The sequence below is a fragment of the Belonocnema kinseyi genome, chromosome 7, assembly GCF_010883055.1.
Source record: "Belonocnema kinseyi isolate 2016_QV_RU_SX_M_011 chromosome 7, B_treatae_v1, whole genome shotgun sequence".
NCBI lineage: Eukaryota > Metazoa > Arthropoda > Insecta > Hymenoptera > Cynipidae > Belonocnema > Belonocnema kinseyi.
Window position 1 is genome coordinate 65,356,716 of NC_046663.1, and position 9,275 is coordinate 65,365,990.

The 9,275-nt window shown below is 33.2% G+C and overlaps 1 protein-coding gene across 1 annotated transcript in view; it reads right to left on the reverse strand.

Annotated features, from left to right (window-relative positions):
- The window catches only part of LOC117176478 (green-sensitive opsin-like), a 44,344-nt gene that overhangs the window by 23,351 nt on the left and 11,718 nt on the right, over nucleotides 1-9,275 (reverse strand). The window lies entirely within an intron of this gene.

A 9,275-nucleotide genomic window follows, 5' to 3' on the forward strand; every position in this document is an offset into this window, starting at 1 on the left:
TAAAAGGAATCAAATATTGAATCAGCCGTTTAAAAGTAAACACAAAAATTCCAAAATTTTAAACCTTTTGCCGCCATATTGATTGATATAAGTAATGCTAATGTTTACATAAGTTGCTAATCCTAACTCCGAATTTGGAAGAATTCAAGTTAAAATTACTTAATGCTAATTACACAGCCACATAAAGAAAAAGTTGCATCTCCAATAGTCACGCCTACTATTCGTTCACTTTACAAAGGTCTCGAAAAAACAGCTTTACATGGCTTAATACAAGATGTGTTCAAAAAATAAGGTGACTTTATGGTTTTCTTAAAAAATATTCATTTATTCCTCAATATTTATGTTGTCCCCTTCAAAGTAATCCCCCTCAGATATAATACACTTGTGCCAACGCTTTTTCCAATCATTGAAGCACCTTTGATAATCATTTTGTGGTATGTCCTTGAGTTCTTTCAGCGATGCAGTTTTTATCTCCTCAATCATTGAAAATCGATGTCCTTTCATGGGTCTCTTCAGTTTTGGGAAAAGAAAAAAGTCACTGGGGGCCAAATCCGGTGAATATGGAGCCTGAGGCATGACTGTGGTGCTGTTTTTGGTCAAAAAATCTTTCACAAGCAATGATGAATGAGCGGGTGCATTATCGTGATGCAAAAGCCACGACTTGTTTTTCCAAAGTTCCGGACGTTCTTTGCGTATCGCCTCTCGCAAACGGCGCATGAGCCAACTGATATGCCAACATCTTCAGCAACTTCTCTGATGGTAATTCGGCGATTTTTCAACACTATTTCTTCCACTGCTTGAACGTTTTCATCTGTTTTTGACGTGCTGGGATGTCCAGGGCGAAGTTCGTCTTCGCCATGCTCTCGGCCTTCTTGGAAACAGCGTGTACCGCGTATACACATTTTTCCTACTCAGAGTAGACTCACCGTATGCAACTGTCAATATTTCAAGAGTTTTAGAGCACTGGATTCAATTTTTTCACACAAAATTTAATGCAAACTCTTTGCTCCATTTTTTTCGAAAAAAAATCGCCGAGCACACCAAAACCTTCTAACCTTTTACGCCTCTGCCAGAAAAACAACACGAGCTATTTAGTCAAAACTGTGAACATATGATCGTGACGAGTGTACCAGCACAACAAAACAAAAAATTTAAAACTTGAATGTACGTAGCCCGCGAAAATTGAAAAGTCACCTTACTTTTTGAACGTACCTCGTACAAATCGCCACTTAATAATACATTTAATGCTTTCACGATTATTGATTTTGGAAAAACTACGAATTTTTCCGTCGTTTCGTTAGCATTGCAGATAACTTCTTCAGGGCTAACCTAAACCTGGGGTATCAGGTTATGATGTTCTTATGTATACTCTCTACGATGCCTGTGATTGGCCAGGGCACACCACCGCGGGGTCTGGTCGAACCTGATTGGCCAATCATGCCTTTTTTTAATCCGGGAGGACAGAAAGCCAAACTGGATTGTTATTATATCCATTGATCCCATTAATGTTATCAGGGTGTTTTAAGATTTCGATTGTTTCTCTATGATTTTTTGGAAATATGTTGTGTGGTGTTGCGATGACTGTTGTTTTGTCAAATAAAATTTTATGTTATGTTACGGGATATAACATTTTATGGGACAAACCAATCGTCATTGGAAAAACACACAATATTTATCCTAGAAAACATATAGAAGCATTCGAAATCTTAACTCTCCCTAATAACATTAATGGGATCTATGGATATAATACCCATTCGATTTGACTGTTCTACCTCTGGGATTTGAAAAAAGATTTGATTGATCAATCAGATTCGACCAGTCTCCACAGTGGGGCGGTCTGGCCAATCATAGACATCGTAGAGATTACACATCAGAACAACATAACCTGATACCTCAGTTTCAGGACAGCCCTGAAAAAGTAGACTGCAATGTTCACGAAACGTCGGCAAAATTCATAGTTTTTACACGATTGGAATATCTCTTTTCATAAAGTCCCTGTTTGTTTATGTGAAAAAATTGATTTGGAAAACATCCTTCGTGAAAATATAAAACCCGTAGTATTTGTCGCGTCAGTCTGTCGTTGCTTGATTTTCAATGGCAATATCTTTGAACTAAAAAATGTAAAAATGAAACAAAAAATTAAATCGATGCTTTTATATTTTGAATATACATACGTAAAAATGAAATGTCAATATAATAATAATAATTACCGTAATATACATGACTATATCATTTCTGGTGATGTACGCAGTAGCGAGTTATATTTTGGTGTATATTTATTGGAAAATATCAACAAATGCTGTTAAATAATACTGAAGAATAACAATCTTGAAACCTATCGACTAAGAACAAATAATCCTGGATGACCGATGAATGGCAGTGTGCCGCGTTGAAGGACATGTTGGAATACCACAGCGAAATGGTCTCTTCAAGGTTCTGCTCATTTATAAAGGGCAGCCATATTCTAAACAGACTAAAAAGATATCTACTTTGATTTTCGATTAATTTTTGTGCAGTCTGCCGTGATTTGCAAAAGCACCGTTAGATGCGAGAAAATCGAATAATGAGTTTTTTACATCTTTGAAATCCTCAAGCGAATATAAACCAGATTACCAATTTAATTTTTTCAAATTGTTAATAACTTTTAAAATAGTTATCTCTCCATTTTGGGAAAACACCGTTAACTGCAAAATTTGGTGAGTTGGGATTTAGGAGAGAGCGGTAGCGGACCTTTAACTGCAGGCGAAAATCATACTTAGACGACCGCCTTTGTTATTTCGGACAGATCCATATATGCTTACATCTTTCTTCAGAATCATCTAGTGCCGAGGAAAATGCTTTGTAATTCGAGAATTGCCATAAAGGAATTTATTATAAGTTCAAGAATGCGAAATTATTATTGAAACTCTGTGTTTTTTATCATTAATAACGGTAGTAGAGTAAAGAAGTTATACTGTTAAAAATTTAACAGGTAAAAATTTTTCTCAATATTTTTCGTTGTGTAAAGTAGAAGCGTTAAGAATGTTTAAAATTTTCAAAATAAATGAATAAAATTGTGGTAACGACCTGATCAAATTTTCTCTGTTAAGAAACGATCATCATCATTTATTAAGGCTTAAAAATTGTTTTCATTTGTTATTTGATACTTATATTTATGCAAAACATAATAATTTGTGTCCGGCTTAGCATTTGAAAAATGTATTTTATAATATTGTATTCTTCTTTTTAATCTCTTTAATTTTAATTTAATTATATCAATAATGTTTTTATTCTAAGTCAATAATTTCGATTTTATTGATACTTTATACATTAGAAATGCCTTTAGAGTTAATAAATAAGCATGAATTAATTCCGCTATAAATCTATAATTTCATATTATTCATTTTTTATCAAATTTAATAATAGTTATAACATTCTTATCCATATTGTTGGTAAAATAAAACTTTCAATTTCCGTGAAAGCTGCTTTAAAGATTAGATTATGGAAAAAAATGATTGATAATAATAAGTATAATAGAAAGTTTGGAATTTTAATTATTCAGAATTAACTGATTTTAAATTGAACGCTGTTAACATAGAAGAATTTTCTGTTGTAAATGTTTAAAAGTAAACTATTAGAAAATATAATAAAAATTACATTCCTATATAAAGTATCAGTCCTAATGATAGAATAATTTGCAAATTTACATTCTTTAAATTCAAAAATTTTTTATTGTAACTCTTGAAAATTGTAAATATGAATTGTTGATCTTCAAAATTCAAGATTTCTCATGTAGAACATTTGTGATTAAAAATTACCAAGCTTGTATATTCAACAATCCAAATGCTATATTTCTTATGATTTACATTTGAAATTTCAATTATTTGAAATATCTCTAAAATTTTTCATTGTAAATCTTTAACATTCGACTCCATACTAAAAAAATTATAAATCTCGAAAATTCAATAAATTTTAATTGTAGCAATTCAAAATTTATCTATTTTAAGAAAATTTCGATACTAAGCAATAAATATCGAAGAGTCTTCAATTGAAAATCTTAAAAATTAACGGATTTTACATTGTAAGTCTTCAAAATAGAGCTATCCTAAAAATGTTCTAAATTACATACCTTCAAATATAATTCTTGAGACTTGAACAATTTGTAGTACCAAATTTTTAAAATTTAGGACCTGCTGTGTAATGTAATATTATGTAATGGTTCTACTATTTCATATTCTATTGGCCGAGAACGGCCTGATGAACACTATTAACTGAATTTTCAATAATAAAGTAACATTTTCAAACAGTTTTTTTCCAGAATTAGAAGATGATACTCAAATAAGTGAAGAATAATTTTTAAAAAAGTCTAGAAAATGAATTAGATTCCGCTATACACGCAAATAAAGATTCTAACCATTTTTTCGATTTCCACGGCTTTGTTCATTTTGAAGTTAACGGTGTTTTTCCAAATCACCGTAGTGCTATGCTATCTCGCTATATCCAAATTAGTTAAGATTTTACTAATTTAATCAGTATACTCAATTTTATCTGAAAATTTACTTATTTTCAAGGTTTTTGCTAATGCATTAATCAGCTGGCCACTGTTTGTACCATGCTAATTGAATTAGTCAAAAAAGTGACGAATTTGAATTAGTCATTTCTAAGAACTACCAATTCATTAATGAATTTCGCAACATAACGACTCTCGAGTTCTTGACGCAGAAAAAGGGGAGATTATTTTGGTACTCAAACAGACTTTCAAGAATAGGCGAAAGAGTGGTTCACAATTTTCGACTAATCAATTAGTAACTTTTGACTAACAAATCGGTAGATTTTTGACTATCGAATTAGTATCTTCGCCTCCGTCCGGCAGGACGACCGGTGGCGCGCCACGTCTAACGTTTGACTAATTGAATTGGTTAGACGAAAGTAACCAATTCGACTAGTTATTTTTCAGCAATCATTAGTTACTGGTCTTCCAAAATGATCTGTTATTAACTAATAGGTTTCAAGTTTTTTATTCCTCAATATTATTCGATTGCATTTGTTGACATTTTTCAAACGATGCAAGCCAATATGTAACTCTATACCGCGTATATTGCGAGAGATAGAACAGTCATCTTCAAATAAGTTTTACATTAGGTGTTATTAGTATGTTGTTATTTCGGTTTTACGTTTGTATATTCAAAATAAAAAAACAACCTACATGATTTTTTTGAGTTTTTACATTGTTCAGTTCAAACATGTCATCATGGAAAGACAAGCAGCGAGAGAGTGACGCGAAAAAAACACAGATTTTATATTTTCGCGAACTTATATTACTTATTTCCGCATACTTTAAGGCGCTGATTAGGAATCTGGGGTCAGAATTTTAAAGTTAGCTCCCATTTTCAATATAGGCTGAAAAAAAATTTTTTTAAAGTATAAGTGTCACTGTGTTACTTTTAATAAATCTTTTTATATTTATTTTCTATAGAAATTCTTGTCTTCTGGCATGCTTCGTATGGATTTATGCTGTATCGATATCGTTGCCACCCTTATTTGGCTGGGGAAGTTATGGGCCACAAGCTGGCAACATATCTTGCAGTGTCTCCTGGGGATCTCATGATCCTATAACACACACCAGGAGCTACATTTCATATATTTTTTCAATTGGATTTATTATTCCACTAATTGTTATTGTTAGCAGTTACTGCTCAATAATCATTACCTTAAGGAATTCAAGAGAAAGAGTTGGTAAGAATTCTAGAATATTTAAAAATCTGCATGGCTTAACGCGACTCCATGGTTCGCCTTCACCCCCTTAAGACTTTCGTCGCTTTGAGTGGCCTCAAAATAGAAATTCTAAAGCCTTCTTCAACCAAACAGCGAACTACGGATACAAGCGATGGAGCAAGCAGTAGCAGGTGCAATTAGAAAGAGAGAGCTTGGAAAGAGAAAGAAGCGACAGTGAAGAGCAAAGTAGTATTAAAATTTGATCAGTTTTAAATTCGGACTTGAAACTTTTAATAGATTCACTTACGCTATGATTAGGGAAAAACAGTACAGACTAACAGAAACAAAAAATAAGAGCAATAAATGAATCCTCCTTTAAAACAATTTGTATACACAGAAAACGCAACGTTTCTTCTTCTTAACCTGTTTGGATGAAAATTCACCAGTAAGAGCAAGGTAATTCCAACTAGACACGTGAAAAGTGTTTTTCCACTTTTATTTTTGTATATTCTTATCATTTATCATAGAGATAGTATTAGAATTGTCTGTAATTTGACAGTCTGTTTTTTAAAAGAACAAGTTAGTCAACCAGTAGTCCTTGAACAACGGTTATGGTTTTATCCATCGAAAATTATGTCCGAAAATCGAATATTCCGTTTTTACACTCCACGTCGACAGATACTTGAAAACAAGTTTTTGATAGAATTCTGTCGCCAAACGGCGACATGACAGGATAAAAGTTATAGAGAAGAATTGGTTTTATTTTTCCAAAGTACCAAGAAAGCGTTTGAAAATTAAAATGTTGACCCGAAAACGGGAAAACGCTTGTCAGGTGTCAAGTAGGCATCTCCTTGCTCTTCTTATTGTGTTATTCTTCGACCATGTAAGAAAGAAGAAAATTTGCCTTTTCTGCGTATGCAATGTTTTTAAAAGAAGGATTAATTTATCGTTCTCCTCCATGTTTTTTTGTTTCTTCTATACTCTTCACTGTTTTTAGAAATCATATCGTAGGTAAATCGATTAATATCTTAAACTCTGAATTTAATATTGGGAAAATCTTACGACTTTGCTTTGCACTATGTCTCGTTTCTATTTCTAATTTTTCTCTTTCTAAGTGTACTTGCTACTGCTTGCTCTACGGTTCAAATACATAATTCGCTTTTTAATTGAGAAAGTCTGTAACAAGGTAGCTTGTGGAAGACTATATTGACAGGAATCGAATCGGGATGAACAATAGGCACCCAGGAAACGGGTCGAGGGGCAGGAGGAGATCCACAGAGTAAGTTTAGGCCAACTGAATTAAAGGGTATTTATCTTTCTTACACTACGCTAGGGCCTGGAATTAATTAACTCGTATTTAATAACTCCTAGAAATGATGGCTCACAGTTTCGTGGTGAGAGGGTAGACCACGGGGTCAAGATAGGCTTGCTTAACCATGTGTGAAACATCAGCAGCGTAGCGACAAAGAGACAGTGCGCATTCCGTAATATTATTTATTTCAATTGGAAATAGTTCAGGCGGCCCTGACTCTTGAAGTAGTTCATTCCAGGTTTCAGTGTGTATAAAGTAGGCATGGGCGATACCGAGGCGATACTTTAAGTATCGAGTATAAAGTACTCGAGGAGTCGAGTACAAAGTACTCGATACTCCGATTGTCAATACTGATGCTTGGAAGTTCGATGTATAGAGGTATCAATACTTTTTTCATTGGTATTGACCATTTCGATTACTTTATTTCTGTGACTTGATGTCAGCGTTCGTTCTTACTTCATCCAATAGAAACTGTAATTACGAAAAGTCGGGGTAATTAGAAGAACTCTTTTGTTCTGTGACGTATTTTAAAATTTGAGCCTTGAGGTGATATGTGATTCTGTGTTGGTGGCTTTTCAGTACCTTGTCCGTTTTTATAGTAACATGAATGGTTATATATAATATATAATAGCCTCGTTTCCGAAAGCTAATTTATATTAAGCGGATAGTACATATTCACATTTTCAAAAAATAGATTTTCTTAAAATTTAAGTCACCATATACACACCCTTAGAAATAAGGTAGAAACCTTCTTTTACCTCAGGGCGTATCAGAAGTGGCCGAAAAACAAATTACTGCGCTAAGCATCGAGCGGTCGTAACACACATTGTTTCGTACATTAAACTTTAAACGCGTTTTCCTCGAAACGCACTTTTTTGAAGTGGTCGCCACGATTCCAGCCGATCTATTAGAGCGATTGCATTCAACTGTTTTTTTAATGTTTGTAAAAGACTTGGCTATCATACGAGAGCCACATATGGATTATTTGAGAATCCATTCTGTTTTTGTGTTCATTATGATCCAGATTTGAGATATCACTACGACCGCTTCTTCATATAGCTTCTTTAGATCGCCCACATCTATGCCGGATTTTGATAAAAAAAGACAACAATTTTTTTTTTTTCGTTAGTCAAAATAAGGTCCTACAACATGATAAGCAATTGCGAAAGTGTTTTAAAAATTAATGTAACAATAAAATTATTAGAAAAAAGGTCCTTGAACATGTACTACCCCCTTAATTTAAAAAAGAGTAGGATTCCATTTTTATATGCATCAGCCTTTTTTGTTGATATATATCACGTTTAAACTGCCGCACAGTGGTAAAAATGCCCAAAAAGCTGGACATAATGCAAAAAAAAATTTTTTAAGTGCATTTAAAGATTCAAATAAGTGCAGTGGTCCCCTAGCATCGTTTGGGAACGATATCTAAGGACACGCGCTAGTCTAAGCCTGTTTCTTTCTTTCTTGTTTACACACGTCGAACCCATCGAAACGCGTGCACTTCGCGAGTAATAAAAGCAGTTTTCCAAACGTGCATTGTTTTTCAATGGAGTGATCAATTCCAGCGCAACAACATGAATTGTTCTAGTGAATGTAAGTGCTTGAAAAAATAACGTAGCATAAATAGATATGACAAAGATAAAAGTAAAAAATAAATGAACAATTTATTTCGGTTTTCGAGTTCTTATATTAATCCACGTTAATGAAAATAGAGTTTAGAAAAAAGTCTTCCTAGGTCGGGCCCTGTTTTCAATTCCTAATAGAAAATTACACATTAACGTGAAACATATTTAAAAATTAGCTGCCCAAAGTTGCCCGTTTGGTCTTGCGACATTATTTCAGATAGATTGTACAGATGCGCTCTGAAACGGTCCTTGTGGAGTGCGCGTTATTCATACCGTAACATCCTAAACTATTGTCATTTCACTGTTCTATTAGCTTCAACTAACGGTATAAATATACGTCTGTTCGATAAAGGAACCTATTGTTTAAACGACGACAACATACCGACTTAATATTTAAACAAAATGTGTTATCTTTTATACTATTAAATAAAGATTCAGTGATATATGAGATATAAGGATAGTAAATAATCAGATAGTTATAACATTATCTTATTAAAGATTTTAAATATTATAAAATATGAAATGAAATTTTAAAAACGTTGCTTTTCCAGATACTGATCATGGAGATAAAAAACAGCGAATTTCTTGAACCCGAAAGGTATTATTTGAATTAGTCAAAGGCAAAATTTCTGAGAATGCTGAAA